The sequence below is a fragment of the Canis lupus genome, chromosome 13, assembly GCF_011100685.1.
Source record: "Canis lupus familiaris isolate Mischka breed German Shepherd chromosome 13, alternate assembly UU_Cfam_GSD_1.0, whole genome shotgun sequence".
NCBI lineage: Eukaryota > Metazoa > Chordata > Mammalia > Carnivora > Canidae > Canis > Canis lupus.
The window spans coordinates 35742087-35766462 of NC_049234.1; the positions used below are offsets into that span (position 1 = coordinate 35742087).

Genomic DNA, 24376 nt, shown 5'->3' on the forward strand with positions numbered 1-24376 from the left:
AATGATTTTTTTTTTAATTTTTTTAAAAGATCTTATTTATTTATTCATGAGAAACACAGAGAGGTAGAGACCTACAGAGACGCACACTCCCCTAGGGGAGCCGGATGCGGGACTCCATCTCAGGACCCCGGGATCACCACCTGAGCCAAGGGCAGATGCTCAACCGCTGAGCCCCCCAGGTGCCCCCCAGCTAAGAACGATCTCGGTCAGCACTGGACAACCGGAGGCCTGGCTCCCTGGGGGGCTCAGAGTCGCACGGGCCCAAGAGGGCCAGAGCCGGGGTCCACGCCAAGGTAACCCCTCCCGGGTCTCGGCAGTGATGCTAGTGGCTCGGGCACTGCGCGCTCGGCCGGGATCCCAGCTCGGGCCCCTCCTGAGGGTGCAGCTGCCGCCCTCGGGGACAGGAGCTCGGGGGGGGGGGGGGGGGGGGCAGGACCCTGCAGGAGGAGGGGGAGGCTCTCAGCTCCCCTTGCACGGGTGCACAGGAGAGGCGGTGAGGGCGCGCAGGAAGGAGGGAAGCCCCGCAGAGGGCCGGCCAGATCCGGACTCCCGGAGCCCGGCTCCCGCGTGGATCCCGGCGCCCAGCAGCAAGCCCTGACGCCACACACTCGGAGTGAATCAATCGGTTCTGTGAATGAACGAATGAATGAAACTGCAGAGCCAGCCCGAGGTTGACCGCGGCCCCCCCAGCGGGGCTGCTAACTGGCCAATCACCGCCTTCGCTGGCGCGCCACGCCCCCCACGGCCACGCCCCCAGCCCGCCCCTCCGCTCTCCCACCGGCTGCGCGGAAATCCCGGAGCAGCGGATTCCCCGGAGCGCGCGCCGGCGGGAGTGCGCATGCTCTAGATGTGGCGGCGGCTCCGCGTCCTTTAACCGCGGCGCGCAGGGGGCGGACTGCAAAGCGACTGGTCGGGCGACAGGAGCCAGGCCCCGCCTGCGGCCCCGGCCGCTCCTCCCAGCCAGCGGGGGACGGACGCTCCCGACGGGCCTCGCCACGGGCGGGGGCCCGGCGGCGAGCAGCCGGAAGTGACGCACGGGCGCGGAGGCCGCGGCTCCGCGCCCGTCGCCCTGGAAACGGAGCCCGCGCGTGCGCCCGGCTGCGTCGGCGGGGGGAGGGGGAGGGGGAGGGGGAGGGGGAGGGGCGCCCACCTGCGCCGCTGCGCTCCTGCCTGTACGGCTTCGCGCACTTCTTCTTTTTTTTTTTTTTTTTATTTTTATTTTTATTTTTATTTTTATTTTTTTTTTAAATCTGAATATGCAGTGACTTCTTTTGAAAGCCAGCTCTTCGCCCTCAACAGGCTTGCCCCGGGGGAAACCCCTAGGGGGTTAACTGGTTTTTTTTTTTTTTTGGATTTTATTATTTGCTAAAAATGATTTTTTTTTTTTTTAAGATTTTATTTATTCATTGAGACAGAGAGGGGCAGGGACCCACGCAGAGGGAGAAGCAGGCTCCATGCAGGGAGCCCGATGCGGGACTCGCTCCCAGGACCCCGGGGTCACGACCTGGGCCCAAGGCAGGTCAACCTTGCTCAACCGCTGAGCCCCCAACCCCGGGCATCCCTGGGTTAACTTTCTTATGTAGCCTCAAAGTCACGGGAAACTGGCAGGAATGGAAAAAGGACTCCCGTAGCCTCGCTCTCCATAGTCACCAACCATCTACGTCTTTGCCAAATGCAATCTATCATTGTCTAGGTGCCCAGATGGAGGTATACAAGTATATCCCAGGTAGAAGTGTGTAAGGATATCCCAGCTGTGCAGGCTCACACGTTGCCATCAGATGTCCTGTTCCTTTACCTGGGACGGTTGTCTCAGCCTCTTTCATGACTCTCATACGTTGGAAGAATACAGGCCAGCTGTTTTCTAGAATATTCCTCCATTTGAGTGCGTCTCGTGCTGTCTCATGATTTTAAATTTTTGCGTTGTTTTGTTTTGTTTTGTTTTTTTCAAAACGCCACAGAAATGATGTAAGCTAAGCCCCCAGTGCTGTGCTATCTCTGGGCTCGTCTTGTTGGTTCATCCCATCCGGTTAACTTGGATCACTTGGCTCAGGTGGAGTCGGGTGTCTCTCCGCTGTAAATCCACGACTTTCCTTCTTCTGATTAATAAGTCATTTATGGAAAGATACTTGGAAATTACATAAGGAGCTTTCTTCCACCACACTCTCACCAAGGAATTTGACATCCGCAGGAATCTCAAGAATGATTACAGCACAGCCTAGTAATGACTTCGACTTACTGGTCAATATGTTTCAAACAATGCAAATGGTGCCGCTACCCCTGCTTGGGCACTCACTCTTGCTCTCATAAATAAATTTTTTTAATAAATAGAAACACTAAAAGGGGGGGGAGGCGTGTGCAAAAAAAGAACCACTATGTTAGTTTGACATTGAGATTATTCTTGTTCGTGCTAGCATCTACATCAGTGGCTGTCATATATTAGCAATAAGTTTTGGAATTGACAAAAATATCCCCAAACACACAGACACTACATACATCAAAACCGAAAAGTTATCAATGTGAACAGATAATACTTTAGTGTTCTCACCGATGCATGGTGGTCATTGTAGAACCAGAGAGATTTAAAGATCAATTTTAACATGCCCAAGTTAAGAAAATCATATTTTACATATTTTTAAAAGATTTGTATTTATTTGCTTATTAGACAGCATGAGCTGGGCGGGGTGGTTAGAGGGAGAGGCCTGCTCCCTGATGAGCAGGGAACCCAACTCTGGACTTGATCCCAGGACCCTGGGATCATGACCTGGACTGAAGGCAGACACTTCACCGACTGAGCCACCCAGGTGCCCCAAGAGGGAAAAAAGTGTTAAGGAAAAGAAAAATCCTGAGAAGGGGAAATATGAGTAACAATTCCATGTGTGGCCACCAGGTGGCGGAACAAGCTAAGTAGCTCCTGACAGAAAAAACCCAAACCTGGTCTGGCCTGAGTTACAATCTAATTGCCTTAAATTGCCTCCCCAAACCTTGGATTTTGCCAGCTTCTCAGGGGAGCCTGCGTTAGTCTCATGATTCTGGGCAAATTCAGAATAGACTGAGGCTAGGGAAGAATTCATGAGAGATTTAGCTGAATTGGCAGTGGCTCAATTTATATTATGTTACATGATACATTTTGTATTTTTTATGTTATGTATAAAATAATATGTAATAATTGGAAATATAAGCTGTATATTACATACCAAGTTATAATTCAAGACGTATTCTTTATACGTTTTGTGTGTCTTAAATATTACAACATTAAGACGCTTTTTTTTTAAAGATTTATTTATTTGTGAGAGAGAGAGAAATCAGGGAGCAAGGAGGGGCAGAGGAAGAGTGAGAGAGAGTGAGAATCCCACCCAGACTCGCACTGAGCATGGAGCCCAAGGTGGGCTCGATCCCAGGACCCTGAGATCATGACCCTGAGCAGAAGTCAAGAATCAGATGCCTAACTGACTACGCCACCTGAGTGCCCTAAGCATTAAGCCTAGTTTTTTTTTTTAATATTTTATTTGTTTATTCATTAGAGACACAGAGAGGCAGAGACACAGGCAGAGGGAGAAGCAGGCTCCCTGTGGGGAGTCCGATGTGGGATTCGATCCCAGGACCCCAGGATCATGACCTGAGCCGAAGACAGATGCTCAACCACTGAGCCACCCGGGTGTCCTTAAGCCTAGTTTTTAAGGGAAAGACTGAAACTATTATGTGACAACTTGATACAGGATTTATCTGAATTATTCAAATAACACCAATCAGATTATTCAAAACACATGGATCAAGTGGAAGGGTATTTTTAACCTCAACTATCAATACCTTTGCCATTTTTTTTACTTGTTTCTTTAAAGCAGGGAAAGAGGATTCACATCACTTGTAGAAACAGCAGAATGGTGGTTATCAGGGCTGGGGTTTGGTGGAATTGCAGAGATGTTGGTCAAAGGGTACAAACATGCAATTAGGAAATGAATAAGTTGATTATAGTCAACAATACTGTATCATAAACTTCACGGTTGCTGAGAAACTAGATCATAAATGTTCCCACCACAAAAAAAGAAATGATAATTACAGGATGGGATGTGTTTGCTCACACAACAGTGGTAATCCTGTGGCAATATGTAGGTGTATCAGTTAACATATTGTACACTTTAAACTTACACAATGTGGGGATCCCTGGGTGGCGCAGCGGTTTGGCGCCTGCCTTCGGCCCAGGGCCTGATCCTGGAGACCCAGGATGGAGTCCCACATCAGGCTCCCGGTGCATGGGGCCTGCTTCTTCCTCTGCCTGTGTCTCTGCCTCTCTCTCTCTCTCTCTCTCTGTGACTATCATAAATAAATTTTTAAAAAATTAAAAAAAACTTACACAATGTTATATATCAATTATATCACAATAAAAAGAAAGAAAAGGAGGGGTCCCTGGCCGGCTCAGTCAGCAAAGCATGTGATTCTTGATATTGGGGTCATGAATTTGAGACCCACATTGGGAGCAGAGATTACTTTAAAAATAACTAAAAAGAGGGTTCAGATCAAACCGAATCAATGCTAATAGGATAAATCTAAATCATGCACCGCCTGACAGGATGCAGTAAAGAGAACACAGCATCATTTCTCTGATATTCCTGCCGAAGATGCACGACATGGATTTAACCATGAAGAAACAACACATAAGCTGAAATTAGGTACATTCCATGAAACAGCTGACCTGTGGTCTTCCAAAGCAAGTGTGGGGGTCATCTAACTCAAAAACAGACTGAGGAACCGTTCGAGAAAAATGAACAGACAGGATAACTAAAAGTCACACGTGATCCTGAACTGGATCATTTTGCTAAAAAAAAAAAAAAAAAAAAAAAAAGGAAGAAGAAGAAAGAAAAAGGAATAGCTGGTGACGTGACTGGAGTCAGCCTGAGGATCAGATGATACTAATGTACCAGCAACAATGTCCTGATTTTGATGGTTGCGTTGTAGTCATGCGAGAGAATGTCCTTGTTTGCAGAAAACGCACAATGACCTCTTGAGGGGTGTTGGGACAACAGGTCAGCCATTTACACGAAAATGTTCAGTAATCAGTTCTCTGTACTTTGCTTGAAACTTAAGTTTGCAGTTACTGAGAAACCAATAAAAAAGAGAATTCCAAAGAAAGTCCAAGCAGTTAAAAATACACCACGATTTCCTGGCCTGACTCAGAGGTACTGAATGAGAACACCAGAGGTGCGGCCTCAAAATGTGTATTTTTAAAAGCATAGTCAGGTTTGGAAAGCAACTAGTTCCAGGGCCTGAGAAAAGGAAGAACAGCCTGTACGTGCAGACCAATTTCCATCCATCATCTTTTCATCGAGACCATCACTGGGGCAGTGTAAGAAATGTGTTCCGTACAAGTTGCCTGGTTCATTTAAGCTGCCGGAGGCCCCCGTGAGGGAGGACTGCTGGGAGCCCCAGCCTGGTCCAAAGCTCTTTGCTTTGACCATTAAGACACAGCCTCAAGTGATAGGCACTGTGGCTTTTGGGGGGGGGGTGGTCTGGGGGGCCTCCTTCCCCTCCTCCACAATCCCCGGGGGAAATGCTGTCGCTCTGCTTTGCTCAGCACAAGGATGGCTGCTTCTTTTCTTTCCTGCCTGGACCCAAATGCTTCTCGTACGTGGGCCTTAAGTACTCATACGACCGCTAAAAGTTACTTGGGGGAGCCCCAGGGGAGCCACCTCCCGTAGGACCCTTACAGGGCCTTCAAAAACTGTGCTCTTCGAATGGGTGAGTTGTGTGCCTTGTGACTTATATCTCAATAAAGTCGTTTAAAAAAATTGCTCCCTGTCTATACCAGTCCAGCCTTCCGCCTGACCACCCACCCTCTCACCATGGTTCAGTTCTCTGAAACATGGGGCAGCCCCGGTGGCACAGTGGTTTAGTGCCACCTGCAGCCCTGGGTGTGATCCTGGAGACCCGGGATCGAGTCCCATTTCGGGCTCCTTGCATGGAGCCTGCTTCTCCCTCTGCCTGCCTCTGTGTGTGTGTGTATGTGTCTCTCATGAATGAATAAATAAATAAAATATTAAAAAAAAAGAAACGTCATTCCTCTCATTCCTCCCACACCTCTGAGGTCTCGTAGATGCTGTTCTTTTTCTTCCCTACGATGCCCACTAGGCAAATTCCTACTCATTCTTCCTTTAAAAAAAAATATTTTATTTATTTATTCATTAGAGACATAGAGAGAGGCAGAGACACAGGCAGAGGGAGAAGCAGGCTCCCTGCGGGGAGCCCGATGCGGGACTCGATCCCAGGACCCCGGGATCATGCCCTGAGCCGAAGGCCGACACTCAAAGGCCAACACTCAACTCCTGAGCCACCTAGGCACCCACCCTCCTCTCCCAATCTGAACGAGTCCCTTGTCCTCCCTCTGCAGCTGCCCTGACTTCCTAAGCACGGGAAGTTCTCTGGCCTCAGGGCTCCCTCCACCCTGCTCTGTCTCTGTTGGAAGACCTCCCACCCCGTTCGTCTCTGGCACAGGGACCAGGATGGGATGGGGACGGGCTCCAGGGGAAGGTTGTTTCATGCATAAACCACATGATGTTGGAATATGGGCCGTAACCCAGGGAGAACAGGCTTGAATCAGAAACCTGGGCCAGCCAGGATAACATAAAGACCCCAGGGGCTAAGGGATAAAGTAGCAGGTTACAGACAAGGCAGTCATTCATGTAAAGCTCACCTGCTTTATCAGGTTGAACTAATAACGGCTCCCATTTATTGAGCACTTAAAACACGACAGACACTTCTAAGAACTCTATGCATCATCTCATTGTTTTAAGGGACTCAGTTTCCCCCATCGAGAATCCCAATGTCCGCATGCACTCACTCTTTCATAAAATTGATTTCTCTTAGCTTACCTCTGGGTGGACAGACAGACTCTCGACCTGCACCTCAGGGAGAGTCTGGAAGAGCAAAGAGAGAAGCCGTGGGTGATGCCATAAGTGGAGGTGACACTTCTTCGTGGCAAAGTCCCATGCCTTAGCTCCGCATCTGTCTCACGACTATGTAAAAGTTTAACTTTCAAAAAGTGAAGGGACGCCTGGGTGGCTCAGTGGTGGGGCATCTGCCTTCAGCTCAGGGCGTGATCCCGAGGCCCTGGGATGGAGTCCTCATCAGGCCCTCTGCAGGGAGCCTGCTTCTCCCTCTGCCTGTGTCTCTGCGTCTCTCATGAATAAATAAAATATTTTTAAAAAGAATACATAAATAAAATCTTTAAAAAGAAAGAAAGAAAACTGGGAAGGGGAAAAACCCTGTGTTCAGACATTGGGCAGCAGGCATCGCGGGCAGCTCCCTGACAAAGGAGGAAGCAGGTGCTCTGTGTGGTCACCCACCGCCTGCCTGGAGCGCATGCCCACCCCACAGCCCAGAGACAGGTAAGTAACCCAAAGACCACGCCTTACTATGTCGAGGAGACAGCCTGGAAAGGTGAGAGCTGGGAGACCGAGCCCCAAATTGCCTATGAGTCCCTGGGCTCAGCCCCCAGGTGTCCTTGTGTCCATCTCCCCTTACTGGATCCTGGTCTGGGGCGCTGTCCATCAACCCCCCAAAAACATTCTGGGTGCCGGTGACAGTCTCACCTGGAAGACTAAATGATTTCATTTATACGAGACTCTGGAAAAGACTAATCTAATCTACTATGACAGAAGGACCCCGCCCCTGTTGCCTGGGGCCCAGACTGGAGTTGACTGGAAAGGGGCCCAGGGACTTTTCGGGTTGATGGAAATACCTGTACTTTGTGCCGGTGGCTCTGCAGGTGTGCACATTTACCAAATCTCATTGAATCCTACAGGTACATTTTATTCTATGTACCAAGGTCAATTCAATAAAGTTGATAACAAAAATACAAAATGAAACTGTATCAAACTTAGGTGACCGGCAAAGGAAATAGCAGGCTAATAAAGGTGTTTCAAAAAAAAAAAAAAAAGAAAAGAAAAAGAAAGGAAGGATATGAGAGAGAGAAGCAAATATATGCCCCCAGGAAGAAATACTACAGAAACAAGACGGCAAAACGATTGCAAAACAAAACTGTAAGCTTTGGGTTGTCATCTTCCCACTTGCATCTCTATGAGACAACATCCGTTTGCCTTGCTGTAACTCAAGAATCCTGCATCTCAAAAAAAAAAAAAAAAAAAAGAATCCTGCATCTCTACCAGTTTTCTAGAATTGAATGCCTGCCCTTAGAACATTATTAAAGCCCCAAATTTCACCCCATGACTAACCCTACACAATGCTCAGCAGGACTCTGAAAGAGCAAATGGTAAACTCTCTGTCTCATTTCTAGATGTCGGATAATTTTTCCTTACAATTAGAACTTTTGAGATTTGTAAAAAAGGGTGCTGGGGAAAAACAATTTTCTACGAAGCCTTCAGTTCGTTTTTACTGTTCTCAGCAGTGAGGAAAGCATTTATGAGTTATTTTTACTCCCCCCACCGCCAGCTCTGACTGTAACTCATTTGCATATTTTGCATGATTTCAGTGAAGAAGGGGTCAAGTTCCTTTTTCAAAAAAAAAAAAAAAAACCTTTCATTTTGCTTCTGAGTGATCAGTGTTATACGCAGACACGTTACCTTATAAAAATTTTCATAACTGTCATTCAGACCCAGTAGACAATCATTTTCTTGAACATTTCCCAAAATATTATTGGGTCTTGCAAATTAATATTAATTGTTTTTACTTGGCAAAGATGAGCTGGGACTAATAATATTTCAATTTTCCCAGATTCTTCTGCGTATGCTGGGTTAAACAGGATGCCTATTAGTCAAAGAGTAACAAGTATTTACGAGTCACATGAGAGAGGTGTCTGGGTGGCTCGGTTGATTAAGTGTCCGCCTTTGGTTCCTTTTGCCTCAGATCATGATCTCAGTGTCCTGGGATTGAGCCCCTGCACTGGGCTCCCTGCTTAGCAGAGAGTCTGCTTCTCCCTCTGCATCTGCCCCTCCCCTTGCGCTTGCTCTCTCTCTCTCTAGCTCAAATAAATAAAATCTTAAAAAAAAAAAAAAGTCACCTGCTAATTCTTGGTGTGGTGCCCAGAAATTAAGTGCATAAATGATTCTGATGACCGGGTAACAAATCATTTTGCAAACCAACTACTTTATTTTCTTTCGACAAAACTAAAGGAAGACGTGCTGAGTTGTTAGTTGATAAATCACTACAAATGATTCTTGGTCTTATATCACCATTTCATTTTTCTTATAGGCGCCCAGAGAATTGAGAGGCACTGACCATCTGTGTATTGTTTCTCAACATTTACACACAAAAGAAAAAACTGGTGTTCTGTTCCTCCCACTTGAACAAAAAATATTTGGGGCACCTGGCTGGCTCAGTCAATAGAGCAGGCAACTCTCGATCTCGGGGTTGTGAGTTCAAGCCCCATGTTGGGCCTAGAGCTTCCTTTAAGAAAAGTATTTACAGATTCATAAAATAACTTTAACATTTGATCACGATTTATTTAAGATTTTAGTTATTTATTCACGAGAGACATAGACTGAGAGAGAGAGAGGCAGAGACACAGGTAGAGGGAGAAGCAGGCTCCATGCAGGGAGCCCGATGTGGGACTCGATCCTGGGTCTCCAGGATCATGCCCTGGGCTGAAGGCAGCACTAAACCACCGAGCCACCCAGGGATCCCCAATCACGATTTGTTTCCAATAAAACTTTTATGTCAATTTAATGTTTCTCAAAGATTTATAATATTTTTGTGCTGCTTTGGTCGTTTGTGTGCCAATAGTAACTTTAGTGATAAATCAACAAAAAGAGGGCAGCTCTGGTGGCTCAGTGGTTTAGCGTCGTCTTCACCCCTAGAGACCAGGGATCGAGTCCCACATCGGGCTCCCTGCATGGAGCCTGCTTCTCCCTCTGCCTGTTTCTCTGCCTCTCTCTGTGTCTCTCCTGATAAATAAATAAAATCTTTTTTTAAAAAATCAACAAAAGGAAAAATATTCTAATTTTTAGAATTTATGGGCTTCAGAAGTTTCAGGTTTTTAGACTTCAATTTGTATAGATATCTTTATCGAGAGGAAATATGCCAGATGATCAGTAAAAAAATAAAATCTGGTGCAGGAAGTGCAACAGGAGTACAACTTTTTTTTTTTAGATTCATTTATTTATTTTGAAGACAGAGAGAGAACACAGTGGGAAGGACAGAGGGAGAGGGAGAGAGAATCTGAAGCAGACTCCATGCTGCACAGGAAGGCTGACACAGGGCTCAACGTCTTCACCCTGAGATCATGACCGGAGCCCAAACCAAGAGTCAGATGCTTAACAACTGGACCCCCAGGAGCCCCTGGAATACAACTTTAAGGTTCAAGGGAAGTTTATACATGTATGTTTCTAAGGGTTATGATAGCAGGGTATTTACCTTCCACTTGGATACAGTTAAAAGTAACACTTTTATGTTAAAATTGCAGTATTTACAGGGCTGCCTGGGTGGCTCAGTCAGTTAAGCATCTGCCTTCAGCTCAGGTCATGATCCCAGGGTCCTAGGATCGAACCCTGCATCTGGCTACCTGCTTGGGAAGGGGGGGTGGTGTCTGCTTTTGCCCTGGCCCTGCCCGGTGCTCACAAGCTTTTGCTTGCATGCTTACTCATAAATAAATAAAATCTTTTAAAAAATAAAATAAAATTGCAGTATTTATAAATGCTGGAATTTATACATTTTGCAACTACTTAGGTTGAAAACATTTAGATATCTACATAAAACACACTGAAGAATACACATCATTTTTGAGAATTCTTCAGAAGTCTCCAGGTCATTGGTGAAGTATAGATAACTTCTCAGGAAATAGCATTCCAGTCAAGACGGGTAAATTCAAGCCTCGACCTGTCCTTTCTGTTCCAAATCACAGCAATGGCGGAGAAAACATAAAAGATGGAAATTAAATATATAATAACAGGCAAAAAATAAGGTAAACTATTCCCTCGACCAGAAACAAAAGACACAGAACTGAAGCTGGAAGGTCCTGAACTTGGCAGAGGAGAGGGATGGGAGGCAAATCCAGGTGGGGAACAGTCACTGGAGGGGACACCCCACCAGCGGACGGGCTGCAGACTCACCGTGGGCCCCTACGCGCAAATGGGGACTGGGGACAGGTGCCCTAACAAGCTAATACACCACGTGTATCTTGAAAAGTCCCAACAACCTTTAAAACAGGCGTGATCATCCCTGTAAGAGGCCATGCGATGGCCCCACAGATGTCAACATGCTGGTGCCCGTAACCTGGGCATATGTGACCCTACCTGGCAAACAGGGTCTGCAGGCGTGATTGGGTTCAGGGTCTGGTGATGGGACATCACCCTGGATGATCCAGGTGGGCCCCACGTGGTCTCAAAGGTCCTCAGAAAAGGAGGCAGGAGGATTGCTGTCAGAGAAGATATGAAACAAAAGCAGGTGGTGGTGGTGGCGGGGGTGGGGAGGCACCTGGGTGGCTCAGTCAGCGAAGAAGGCAGGTGGCACACAGAGAGATCTGAAGGGGCTCCACTGCAGGCGGTGAAGATGAGGAAGGGGCCGCAAGCCGAGGAAGGCAGGTGCCCCTAGAAGCTGAATTCTCCCTTAGACCTTCCAGAAGGAACCCAGCCCTGTGGACACTTTGCTTTCAGGACTGCTGCCTTCCAGAACTTCCAGATAATACATTTGCATTGTTTAAGCAATTGAGCTTGCAGAGATTTGTTTCAGCAGCAGTAGGAAGCTGCTACAACTCCCACTTTGCAGCTGGGGTAACCGAGGCTCGTCTGCTCAGAGACAGGTGGCCCCTCGGAAGGCACTGTCTTCCGCAGGAGACGTCCTGTCCTTGTGGCCGTGCCCGTCTGCAGGGGCGGTGACCAGCGCCAAAGAAGCCTGTGCCGCTGCTCTGGGGCCTGTCAGGCCTCACACGGGAGGGACCAGATGCCATGCGGCATTTCTCCGGGCCCGAGATCCTGACTCAGGCCACACTCCCAGTCCCTCCACCACTGCCAGGCTGATGCACTGGAAAAAAAAGAAAAAAGAAAGAAAAAAAAAAGCCAGCATTTTGCAGAACTTTTGCTCCATTATCGGATGTTGGGGGCCAGCCCCTGAGAGCTCTCCTCAGCACTCCTCCTTCCAATTGAGGTAGGTGATGTCAGCTTTGGGAACAGCGTGTGCTGGAAAGAAATATCCTTTTAGAGGGACATGTCTGAGCCAGAGCAGTCAGGAAAAAGTGGGTCAGCACTTGGCTTCCTTTTTTTCTTTTTTCTTTTTCTTTTCTTTTTTTTTAAAAACAAGTACACTCATACATAACCAGAGATTTATTTGGGCACAAAGCCAAGTACGCTGGTCCTTTTCAGGGCCTCGCCGTCCTGCCCACGTTCCAGCCAGAGAGGCGGCTCCGGAGAGTGTGGCTGGCAGCCCAGGACTGAGCAGCAGCTCCGGGGCCACGTGCATTCTCCGTCGCTGCTGTAATGAGCTGCCCGAGGGCCCACCGTGGAGGCTGAGCGACAGGAATCTATGATCCTAGGGCCGCGGAAAGGGGGGTACAGCGGGCCGGGGGAAGGGCCGTCTGCAGAGTTCAGTCCCTGCGGGTTTAGGGCTGAGCCCGTATCCCCGCTGGCTGCCCGCCGGCCCGGTCGCTCCAGAGCCAGAAATCCGTGGGTGGTCCCCCCCCGCACCACCAGGCCCTCTCTGAACCCTCTTGCCTTCCTCGTCCTCTTTTGGGGGCTGCCTGCTGCGGGCCCGCCTGGACCATCCCAGGCAACCGCCCCAACCCGAGGTGGGAGCTTTATCACAGCTGCAAAGTCGCTTTGGCCCTGCGAGGTAGCAGGTCTGCAGATTCCGGGCTTGGGGCACACACGGCTTGGGGGGCACCGTTCAGCCCACCCTGGGGAGGAAGCAAACCTACTCCAGCCCCAAGCAGAGGAGCAGGCTCGGGGACGAGATGCAGCTGGCATTTAGGGAATGTGTGATGGGCTGTATGTGTGTACGCCCGGCCCTCACCACGGCCCGCGTGGACATGTCACCCTCCACTTGACGCTCCGGGAGACGCGGGCTCAGAGAAGGGAAGCGAAGTGTCCACGGACACAGTCCTGGCGAGAGGTGTGTCCGACTTCAAAGGCCGGAGAGGCCAGCGTGAGCCCACAGTTGGCTAACAGTGTGATCGGGACCATGCACTCACCCCAGAGCCTGCAGTGGGGCTGGTGCCTGGCATCCTGTCACCACTGTCTCAGGGCCAGCGCCCAGCCAGGCTCCACATGTGCCACCTCCACGCTCCATTCTGTCCCTTTTCCTGGGACACTCCCTCCCCCCCGGCCGGAGCACAGCTCCCATGGGACCCGGGTCACCTGCCCAGTGCACCTGTCACGGCGGGCGTGCCCTGGCTGGGTGCAGCCCTGCCTCTGCTGCCAGCCTGCTGCTCGGTCAACCCAGCGCAGGCCTGAAATGCGAGTGGCTCTTAGGCTGAAACCACTTTAGGAACTGACGTCTTCCACCCAAGGTCCTGATTGTACACACTTGGCCTTGCTGTGGGTGGTGGAGTGGGGCACCCAGGGCAGGCCTGGCACCGAGTCATGAGCTGGAGCCGGGGTGCTGGGAGGTGGGCAGGGATCCGCAGTGGCCACCAGCTTCCCGCACTGGGACTTCTCACGTGGGCTGCGCCACTCTGCTGTGGGGCGTTGTCCCTCCCCAACTGTTTCCAGGTCTACACAAGAGGAGGCTAATACAGCCCCTCGTAGCCGACAGCAGGGCTTGGCGCACAGTGATGCCCACACAAGGGTCAGCTGTGGCTGTTAGTATTCTTTTACACATTTATGAAAAGATTTATTTTTATCTGAGGGGCGGGCAGTGCAAGTGCGGGGAGGGGCAGAGGGAGAGAGAATCTCAAGCAGACTGAGTGTGAAGCCCCATGCAGGGGGTCAATCGCATGACCCTGAGATCATGACCTGAGCCGAAGTCACGTCCTCAGAGCCCTCAGAGAGCCCAGCAGGGGCTGCACATAGCAGGCATGCTCGATACTGCTGCTGCCTGAATCGCCCACATGCTGGCGGAGGCCGACTCTGCATCACCACGCGCACTTTGACGAAGCCACTCTCCCCTCCTTCATCCACTCGGTAAGTGATTCCCGGGGACCTGCCACCCTTTGGGGCCTGCGTGGGGCCCTGCCCTCAGGCCTAGGGCTTGCCCCCTCCCCTGGGTACTCAGTCAACTCTGATGCCCTGGGGGCCAGTGCATCAGGGCGTCTTAACACAGGCTCATGGAGAGGCCAGAAGGGTCAGCCAAAGAGGCCTCAGGATGTCACGGTGGGTAAAGAAAAGGGAGGGTGTGAGAGGAGAAGACACAGCGGGAGCACCTTTCCTTCCAGGCTAATTGGAATAAGACTTGTTCCTCTGGCAGGAGAGACTTTAAATAGTATACAGTTTGCTCAGGGCTTCTGGAAGGAGACTCCTGGCTGCAAGGAACAGAAAAACCCATCAACTGGCTTTGACAATCAGGACATTGATTACATCACACTAGAAGTCAGGAGGAGGTCAGTTATTTCAGGGGCTCATCACTGTCATCAAAGGCCCCAGGACTTGCCATCTTAGTGCTTGGCTTCCCTCTGTGTGTCCACTGTGCCTCATCACTCCAAGATGGTTGCAGCAGCTTCAGGGATTCCACCCTCCTATATCAAACCCAGAGGCAGGAAAAAGGAGTTGTTTAGTCTCACACTCCTTTTTTTAAAAAATTGAGGTATCACTCACATAATTAAAACCATTTTAAATTTTTTTTTTTTTTTTTTTTTAAATTTTTATTTATTTATGATAGTCACAGAGAGAGAGAGAGAGAGGCAGAGACATAGGCAGAGGGAGAAGCAGGCTCCATGCACCGGGAGCCTGATGTGGGATTCGATCCCGGGTCTCCAGGATCGCGCTCTGGGCCAAAGGCAGGCGCCAAACCGCTGCGCCACCCAGGGATCCCAATTAAAACCATTTTAAATACAGTTGAGTAGCGCTTAGTTTGTAACCATTTCTAAGTGTAGAGCTCCGTGGCTTTCAGCACATTCACGTTGTTGTGCCACCATCACCACCATCCATCCCCAGAGCTCTTTTCATCTTGCAAAACTGAAACTCTGTACCCATTAAACACAAACTCCCCAAACCTCCCGCCCCTTAGCCCCTGGCAAACACCATTCTACTTCCTGTCTTTACGATTCTGATGACTCTACGTCCCACTTGCACTTGCACAGCCCCCGTGATGACACTAGGCACACCGGATAATATTGGATAATCTCCCTATGTTAACGTCAGTTGATTAACAACCTGATTTAATCTGCAACCTTAATTCTCCTTTGCCACACATCCTAACATATTCATAGATTTTTGGGGTCAGGTCAGGAACATCTGTGGTGCCCATAACTCAGCCTACACATGGTGGGGGGAAGAGCCAGCCGGCCTGTTGTGTGGACACCTGGGAGCACCCCCAGACATTCATTCATTCATTCATTCATTCATTCATTCATTTATTTGGATTTATTTATTAGGATTTATTTATTTATTTTTGATAGAGAGAGAGAGAGAGAGAGAGAGAGAGAGAGAGAGGCAGAGACACAGGCAGAGGGAGAAGCAGGCTCCATGCCGGGAGCCCGACACGGGACCCGATCCTGGGACTCCAGGATCGCGCCCCGGGCCAAAGGCAGGCGCCAAACCGCTGAGCCACCCAGGGATCCCACCCCCAGATATTTAGATAATTGTACATACTCCTAGAGCAGCAGGGGCTGCTGGTCCAGGTGAATTTACGCTTTTTTTTTTTTTTTCACTCCTGACATAAATCTGCTGTAGTCGATATCTTCAACATAGATTCAGGAGAGAACACTCAAAAAAGTATATTTCCACGGAAAATTCATTACAAAGCCAGAGCTCTGTGTTCTTCTGTCTGGATGACCAGGGATTTCTCATTAAAAGGCACATTGTCAATCTCATAGGATGGGAGAAGATGGTTTCTGAGAGCAGCGCTGGTTCGATCAATTTAATGCACTCAGAGAAAAATGTTCTCTGGCCTCGTGCCCATGGCATTTCCCCTGACTGGTGATTGAAAGAAATTTTTTCATCAACTTTAAAGGCTTATTTTTCTGATCTCTATTTGGCTCCCTTGAAATAAACTATGGATGAGCCTTAAATCCCTTCCCTAAGAGCACTAGATCTTGACTAAGTGAGCTGCTCCCGTTCTCTGAGCATCTGCTGAACACCTACTATGTGTCAGGCCCTATGCCAGGCTGACGAACCAGCAACAGTCACTGCTTTCCGGAACGTGAGGCTGGCCTTGGACTTGCAGAAGACACTGGGGAAGAGGGATAAAATTCCATCATAAGCTACTGGGTTTTCAGAGCACTTTTCCGTTCCTTGGACATGGGCATGGTTATGCTTATGTGCCTTCAGATAGAGAATATCCAGTGTACACCTGTGGAAGGGATCATAAGTGTTGTCTTCTTTTTTTTAAGATTTTATTTATTTATTCATGATAGACAGAGAGAGAGAGAGAGAGAGAGAGGCAGAGACACAGGCAGAGGGAGAAGCAGGCTCCATGCCAGGAGCCCCATGCGGGACTCGATCCTGGGACCCCAGGATCGAGCCCTGGACCAAAGGCAGGCACCAAACCACTGAGCCACCCAGGGATCCCCACATAGTGTTGTCTTTTAAACATGACATGGGCCTGGGACAGTGAAGGAACCTGAGGACGTGGGATAGCTAAGAAGTGAATACACTGGGGGCTCCTGGATGGCTCAACTGGTTGAGTGTCTGCCTTTGGCTCAGGTCATGGTCCCAGGGTCCTGGGATCAAGCCACATATTGGGCTCTGGGCTTGGCAGGAAGCCTGCTTCTCCCTCTCCCTCTGCCTGCTCCTCCCCCTGCTTGTATTCTCTCTGTGTCAAATAAATAAATAAAATCTTAAAAAGAAAAAGTCAATACATTGATTGGAAAGGGTTGACATGTTAGCCATATTTTTTAAAGATTTATTTATTTGAGAGAGAGAGAACATGAGCAAAGAGAGGCAAAGGGAGAGAGGATCCCAAGCAGACTCTGTGCTGAGGGCAGAGCCCGATGAGGGGCTCTGACTCATGACACCGAGTTCACGACCTGAGCCGAAACCAAGAGTCCATTGCTTACCCGACTACAGCACCCAGGCACCCTGCTATATATTTATTTAATATATTTCAAGAAATTTAAATATGAGGGAAAGAAAAAATATATTCCATACTCACACTCCTGTAACACACGGGCACTAATTAAATGTATTTCCTTCTACTGGGTTATAAACAAGGAGCAATCACTAAAAAGAGCAAGAGAAATGCTTTACTATCAAGCAAAAATGCAAGATGCCAAATTGGGCAAAGAACAAAAAGGAACGTACACACTGAATGTGCACGTGGTAAGCGCCAGGAGGGAGCTCACAAACGTGACCTCTGGACGAGTGGAGGAATATGGAAAGTCTTCATTTGCAAAGCTCCCAGTACTGGCAGCGCCGTGGCTGCAGCTCCAGCTCGGAGAGGAGGAGGGACTCAGCCATGCAGCCACTGGAGCTCAGGTAAAACAGAACAAAGTTCATAAGGGTATGAAGCAAAGGTGCACAAGGAGTCCAGAAGACTCGACCTCATAGGAAGAAGCCAGTCTCCAGAGCTGGCCAGCCCTGAATCCGAATTTTATCTCTGCTTCTTTTCTTTCTTTCTTTCCTTCTTTTCTGCTTTCCTTCTTTCCTCTTTCCTTCCTTAAGATTTTATTTATTTATTCATAAGAGACACACACAGAGAGAGGCAGAGACACAGGCAGAGGGAGAAACAGACTCCCTGCAGGAAACCTGATGTGGGACTCAAACCCAGGACCCTGAGATCACACCTTGGGCCAAAGGCAGATGCTCAACCACTGAGCCACCCAGGTGCCCCATTTCTTTCTTTTTTAAAAAAGATGTATTTACTTATGAGAGAGAGAGAGAGAGGGAGAGCACCTGCACAAGCAGGAGGGGCAGAAGCAGAGGGAGGGAGAGTCCCAAGCAGACTCCCTGCTGAGCACAGAGCGAGATGTGGAGCTCGATCCCACAACCCTGAGATCATGACCTGAGCCAAAAACAAGAGTCCAATGCTCAACCGACTAAGCCATCCAGGTGCCCCTTTCTTTTGTTCTTTTTTTTTTTTTTTTAAGTAGGCTCCACACCCAATGTGGGGCTTGAACTCGTGACCCTGAGATCAAGGGTCACATGCTCTATGCCTGAGCTCGCCAGGCGCCCCTCTACCTCTGCTTTACTACCTGCCTCTGGTGAGCCCATCTCACCACCTGCAGGTGGGCACGGGAGGCCAATGAGACGGCCACTGGCAGGAGTAGCACCGTGCTGGGTAGAGCAGCAGCAGCTGAGCACTAACTAAGCGCTAGGCACCGGGGTGGGAGGTGGGGGGGGGCTCCCCCACGGTCTCTACCTTATTCTCATTTCACAGGGGAGGCAGTGGGGAGCCAACGAAACTAAGGAATGTTCCAAGGTATTGGCATCACAGGAGGGACCGCAGGACAGCTGAGAGGTCAGGAGGACCCACACATCACCGTTTCACAAAAGGACTTGAGTCCTGGCTTCTCACCACAAAAGCACATTTGTTTCTCTTTGCTGCGTGATACAGTTGATACTCGTTTTCTGTGGCCGTTGCTAGAGTCGCTGCACTTATTAACACACGCTGAGCCATTGCTCCTGGGGACACGGGTGATGTCTGCAAACCCTGATCACATTGTCGTCAACTGAACAGTAAACAACTTTGTTTCATGTGTGTTTCTGTTTAAAGGCACTTCGATACCTGCTGTTGATTCCCTGAGAGTCCTTGATGCGGAACCCACCCGGGAACTTGAGAGAGCCGTGAGAAACCATTTCCCAAAAGCCTTCCCAGACTTTATCTGGCCCAAGTTCCCAGGTGACGGGGTTGCAAGGCCGCCCGCCACGCCCACGGTGACAGAGCCTGACTCCCAGCTCGCAGGAGCATCCTTCACGCCGCGGCGGGTCAGGAACGTCGTCTTCAGACTTGATGAAATTTTCATTCCTGACGTTAATGGTGTCTTTCTCTCCGCCCCGCTCCCCAATCTAACCAGACCAAATACAGGAGGCCGTGGAGGGCAGGCAGCAGGCATCTGGGGACACATAGGCCTCCTCCTGTGCTTGTGTCTTACTTACAACCACTACACAATATCCCGTCAGGGCCACGCCACCCTCACTTAACCAAATGCCTATCCTTCGAGCATTGAGCTGTTCCTACCTCTATTGCTATAAGCAATAGTTCTGAACATCTTTGTGCATAATTTTCCTTCCAAATTCTAGATGATTTCCTTTGAGACATTTCCAGAGGCATAGTTCCTGGATCAAAGGCAAAAGCCTTTTAAGGTCTTAGATACATATGCCAAACGGTCTCCTGAGACGTCGGTGTGCAGCCCTGCATGAGTCCAGCCAAACTAGCCAGTGCGGGGCGAATGCTTGGTCTTTTTTTTTTTTTTTTTTTTTAAGATTTTATTTATTTATTCTTGAGAGACAGAGACACAGGCAGAGGGAGAAGCAGGCTTCATGCAGGGAGCCTGACGTGGGACTCAATCCCGGGACCCCAGGATCACGGCCTGGGCCGAAGGCGGTGCTAAACCACTGAGCCACCCGGGCTGCCCCAAATGCTTGGTCTTGAATCCTTCGTTAATCAAACTCACTGGAAGTCATACAAGAGCTTCAGATGGACAGAAGCTCCCACCAGGATGACCACGCTGAGCTGACATGATTCCATGCCAAAGTGAGGTGTGTGCTGTTTTCACAGCCTTCTAGCTCCAGAGCAGGGACGCGAGGTTCTTTTGTACCATTCTGGAAGATGGAGAAACCGGATGACACAGGTTCTGGGAACCAAGATGGCCTCACCTCCCTCCATGCAGGTGACCCTGCCATCTCTGCTCCTGTGTCGGGGTTTCCTAAATGCACTCCCTGTGTTGGCTGTAGTTATGTGAACATTTACTTGTTGCTTAAAATTAAGGTAAAAGAATCCCTGGAGAGACCTGTTTACAAAAAAAAAAAAAAAAAACTAAACGCAAGAATTCCTCCAATAGCTAAATATCCTGTCACAAAGAATGCAAACTTAACTTGTATGCATTCTGGGCAAACTGATCTAGACCTGCACCGTATCTGGAATCTGGGTGGACGTGGGCCGGGGTTTTCCTCTTACTCATCTCTTACTAGGGGTGCTGGCTCACTCCCAGCTGTAGATCCCCCGTCTGCAAAATGACTTAGAACAAGCACTCAAATAGCTCCTTCTTTCTTCTTAGATGAGAAAGGATAGAGATGGTCGGTTCATGATAGGGGAACATCATTTGTCACCCAAGCCAGGACACTTTAGAGGGAACTGGGCATTTGTTAACAATTACTCTGGTTCAAATGGTGCAAACCCAGGACACAAAGTAGACAGCTGCTTTCTCACAGTGCAGAATGGATGGACATTTATCCATTGCATGTTCTGTGCCAGGTGCTGGGCGGGTGCCTTTTTGCTGGCTCCTCATGCCAGCCACCTCGTAGCTGCTGTTCTTCCTTTATGGCCGGCAAGGGAGTGCCCAGAGAGCCAAAGAATGTGCCTGACGCCACACAGACCAGCGAATCCCAGCTGGGTAATAATGAAACCGGGCACCCAAATGAGCCACAGCGACACAGAGTGCTCCTGGATGTCACTGGTGAGGTTAGTGACGGTAGGGCTGGCCAAGGCTGGGAGGACCAGGAGTTGCCTGAGAATCCCGAGTTGAGAGTCATCCAGACCCAGGAGCCATTCTGAGAGTGAGTGCTTTGCAAACATCTCCAGCCTGGGCTGAGTTCAGTTCCCAGGAGTGGAGGCTGGTGTGCATGTGTATGTGTGTGAAGTGCAAGCACGATACAATCCTCAGTGGAGGAGAACCTCAGCACTGAGAAGGGTGGCAACCCCGGCAACCCTCCACCTTCAGGCTCTCGGGAGGGATGGATCACAGAGCTCCCACCTTCCAAGCCACTCCGGCTTCCCCGCCTGCCATTAACCCAGACCTCACCAAGGGCCAGGTTCTGATTAGAAACACAAAAAGGGATTCACTGCAATGGGCACCAGCAGGGAAAGACAACAGGGGTGTTAGTGACTAGGAGACATGGAGTAGGCCTGGAGAGGAATCTGGCCACGTGGCCCCACATGAACACCTTCCTCCACCCCACCAGGGGAGGCCTGATTCCCGCCAGTTCTTTCTTTCTTTTTTTTTTTTTTTTAAGATTTTATTTATTTATTCATGAGACACACACACACACACACACACACACACACACACACACAGAGGCAGAGATACAGGCAGAGGGAGAAGCAGGCTCCATGCAGGGAGCCCAACGACGACGTGGGACTTAATCCTGGGTCTTCAGGATCACGCCCTGGGCTGAAGGCAGCGCTAAACCGCTGAGCCACCCAGGCTGCCACCACCCCCCCCCCCAGTTATTTCTAAACCTAATCATTGATGGGTGGAATTAAGCTTTTTATGGTTTGTGAATCAAGAGCTAAATTCTGTAAGTCGGAAGGCATGGACCCGCGGGGACAGTGGTACAGGTCCTACACCAGAGCTGGGCCCTGCACCCCTTCCCATCCTTTCCCTCACCTCCCCACATCAGGAATCCGGGTCCTGGCCTCTCCCTTTTTGCAGCCGCAGCCGCAGCTGTGATTGGAGCCTGCCATTCTCTCCAAAGCTGTCCCTCCGATGGCATCATGTGGCACGATCCCCAGGTTGATCACTGACAGAGCTTATTTTGCCTGTTCCTCCGCGTAGGCTGTTCACAATAGCCTAGAACCCTTCCCTCTCCATGTGGCTGTGAACTCCTGCTTGTCCTTGAGGCCAGCCCTATAAGAGGATCCTGGCCACAGTGTGTGGCGGGCACCCCAGGGCGTCATTGCCTGCACCACATCTCTCACCCCAGTGGTTCCAGAAGAGCAAGGACAGTTCTTTCCTTTAAATCAACTTCATCATGATTTAACCTCATACAACGGGAGGCACCCATTCGAGGCGTACAGTTTAATGGGCTGCGACAACACACACACCCTCGTAAGCAAGCATCACGGGGAGGACCCAGAGCATTCCCCCGCAGCTCCATCCCCACCCCTGCAAGCAACCAAGGGTCTGCTCCCCGTTACTCTTTTGCCTGACCTCCGATTTCACATGAACAGAGTCACATGAACACAGTCCCGTACTGTCCCGTGTCTGGCTTTTATTTAGCACGATGCGTTTGAGACTCCTCCAGGTTGCTGTATGGACAGTGTTTTGTCGCTCAGTCCATCACACGGATGTGCGGTAATTTGGTTACCAGTCCATCTGTGCGTGGGCTTTTGGGTTGTTACCATTTTTGGCCACTACGAAGAAAGCTGAACACTCAGGGACAATCTTCTGCGTGGACATAAGCATTTGCTTCTTTGGCTAAGTTATCGGGAGCGGAGCTGCTGGATCGCACAGAAGAATGTGTTTAACAGCTTAAGAACGGCCAACCTGTTCTCCCAAGTGTTGGTGCCACACAAGTTTGCCACCAGTTGTATGTGCAGGCTGCGTCACTGCACGCTTTGTGTAACACGGGGGCCACTCCACCATGCCTCATGCAGAGCCTGCACCCCCAGTTCCCCGCCAGGGCTGCCCACTGGAGGGCTCATCTGCCGAGAAGAAATGCAGGAGTGTGCACCCTTAGCTCTTGTCATTTTGTTGTTATTCCTCTTCCACTTCCCTGGGTGTTTTTGAAATCTTTTGTTATTTATTTATTTGATAGACAGGGACAGAGAGACAGAGACAGGCACAGCAAGAGAGAGAGAGAGAGAGAGAAAGAGAGAGAGAGACCGAGCATGAGCGGGAAGGAGAGAAGCAGACTCCCCGCTGAGCAGGGAGCTTGACTTGGGGCTCCATCCCAGGACCCCAGGATCATGATGAGTTGAAGGCAGAGGCCTAACCAACTGAGCCACCCAGGCGCCCCGGAATCTTTTGTTATTTTTAATAATTACACAAATAATATATGGCCAGGGTGCAGAAATAAGAACATTAATGAAAACCCAGTTTTTAGATTACCCCTACTTCCTATCCAGAGATCCATGTTCCAGGCTCCCTACTGGGCAGTGTGTAAACAAAGATGAATAAAACACATTCCCATCTTCAGGCTGCCAGGGCTCCAGCTGTATAGTCAAGGACGGGGGAGGGGGACAGCTGGAGGAGAGCAGGTACACAGGGGAGGCAGTAAGGGACATCTGCAGGGTCCAGATGAGGTGTGAGGAAGGGACATGGGGGCCTGGTGAAGAGCCGGTGGGCTGGGTGAGGGGCTGGGAGTTCCCAACCCCTAAGGTTAATGAGAATGGCACCCGGATGACCCACTGCCCACTCCAATGTCAGGTGGCTCACTGCTTCTGTCTGGGATGCACGCAGTCATGAAAGACTCTGGGCTCACTGTGGTTTTTTCCACACTGGAAAATGATGATCTCCCCAGGAGCTAATGGCCACCTGCAATGCCTCCTCCCTCTGGCCTCAAGTGTGGCTTAACCTGCTGGGCAGGCTCCTCGGACCTCCTCCTCCAACTACTCTTCTTCCTCAGCCACCCTATTGGTCTCAGGGCTCCATCCATCTGGTGCTGACAGTCACGTGTCTCTCCTCAACCCCTGCACCCCATGCCTAAGTGTCCGTGGTGTAGCCGACCTTTCTTCCACCTGCTGGTCTCGCAGCCGTCTTGGACTTCCCATGCCCTCAAAGGAACCCTTGACACCCCTTCTCCATTCTTCTCATCCCAGAAATGGACACCACCATTTCCTCCAACCTGGATTCCTCACCCAGCTCCAACCTGTCACTAAATGCTGTTACCTTCACTATCCAACCCCCTCTCCAAATCCCTCCAGATAGGAGGCCCTATATCCAATGCCACCTAGACATTCAGAAGCACCATCATATCTTGCCTGAACTGCCTCCTAGCTGATCTCCTGCTTCCATGCTTACCATACCCCAAGTTAAAATCATATTGGCCAACATTTAAAAAAAGATTTTATTTATTTATTTGACACAGAGAGAGAACGCATGCACAAGCAGGAAAGGGGCAGAGAGAGAGGGAGAAGCAGGCTCCCGAAGGAGCAGGGAGCCGTATGTGGGGCTCTATCCCGTGACCTGGGATCCTGACCTGAGGCCAAGGCAGAGACTTAACTGACTGAGTCACCCAGGCACCCTGGCCAACAATATTTTTTGCAGAAATAGAAAAATGCATCCTTTAGGATTCATATGGAATCTCAAGGGACTCTGAGTAGTCAATACAGTCCATAAAAAGAACAAAGTTGGAGATCCAGCTCTTCATTTCAACACTGAGTACAAAGCTGCAGTAATCCCTACAATGTGGCACCGGCACAGATAGACATGGGGACCAATGGAATAGAACAGAGCCCAGAA

General features: G+C 49.7%; 1 long non-coding RNA gene across 1 annotated transcript; it reads left to right on the plus strand.

Annotated features, from left to right (window-relative positions):
- The first annotated feature begins 11451 nt into the window (after positions 1 to 11451).
- Positions 11452 to 19967, plus strand: LOC111098573. Its single transcript, XR_005368824.1, has 4 exons — positions 11452 to 12090; positions 13916 to 14060; positions 17247 to 17510; positions 18748 to 19967. It is a non-coding gene; the product is annotated as an uncharacterized LOC111098573 (long non-coding RNA).
- The last annotated feature ends 4409 nt before the right edge of the window (positions 19968 to 24376 follow it).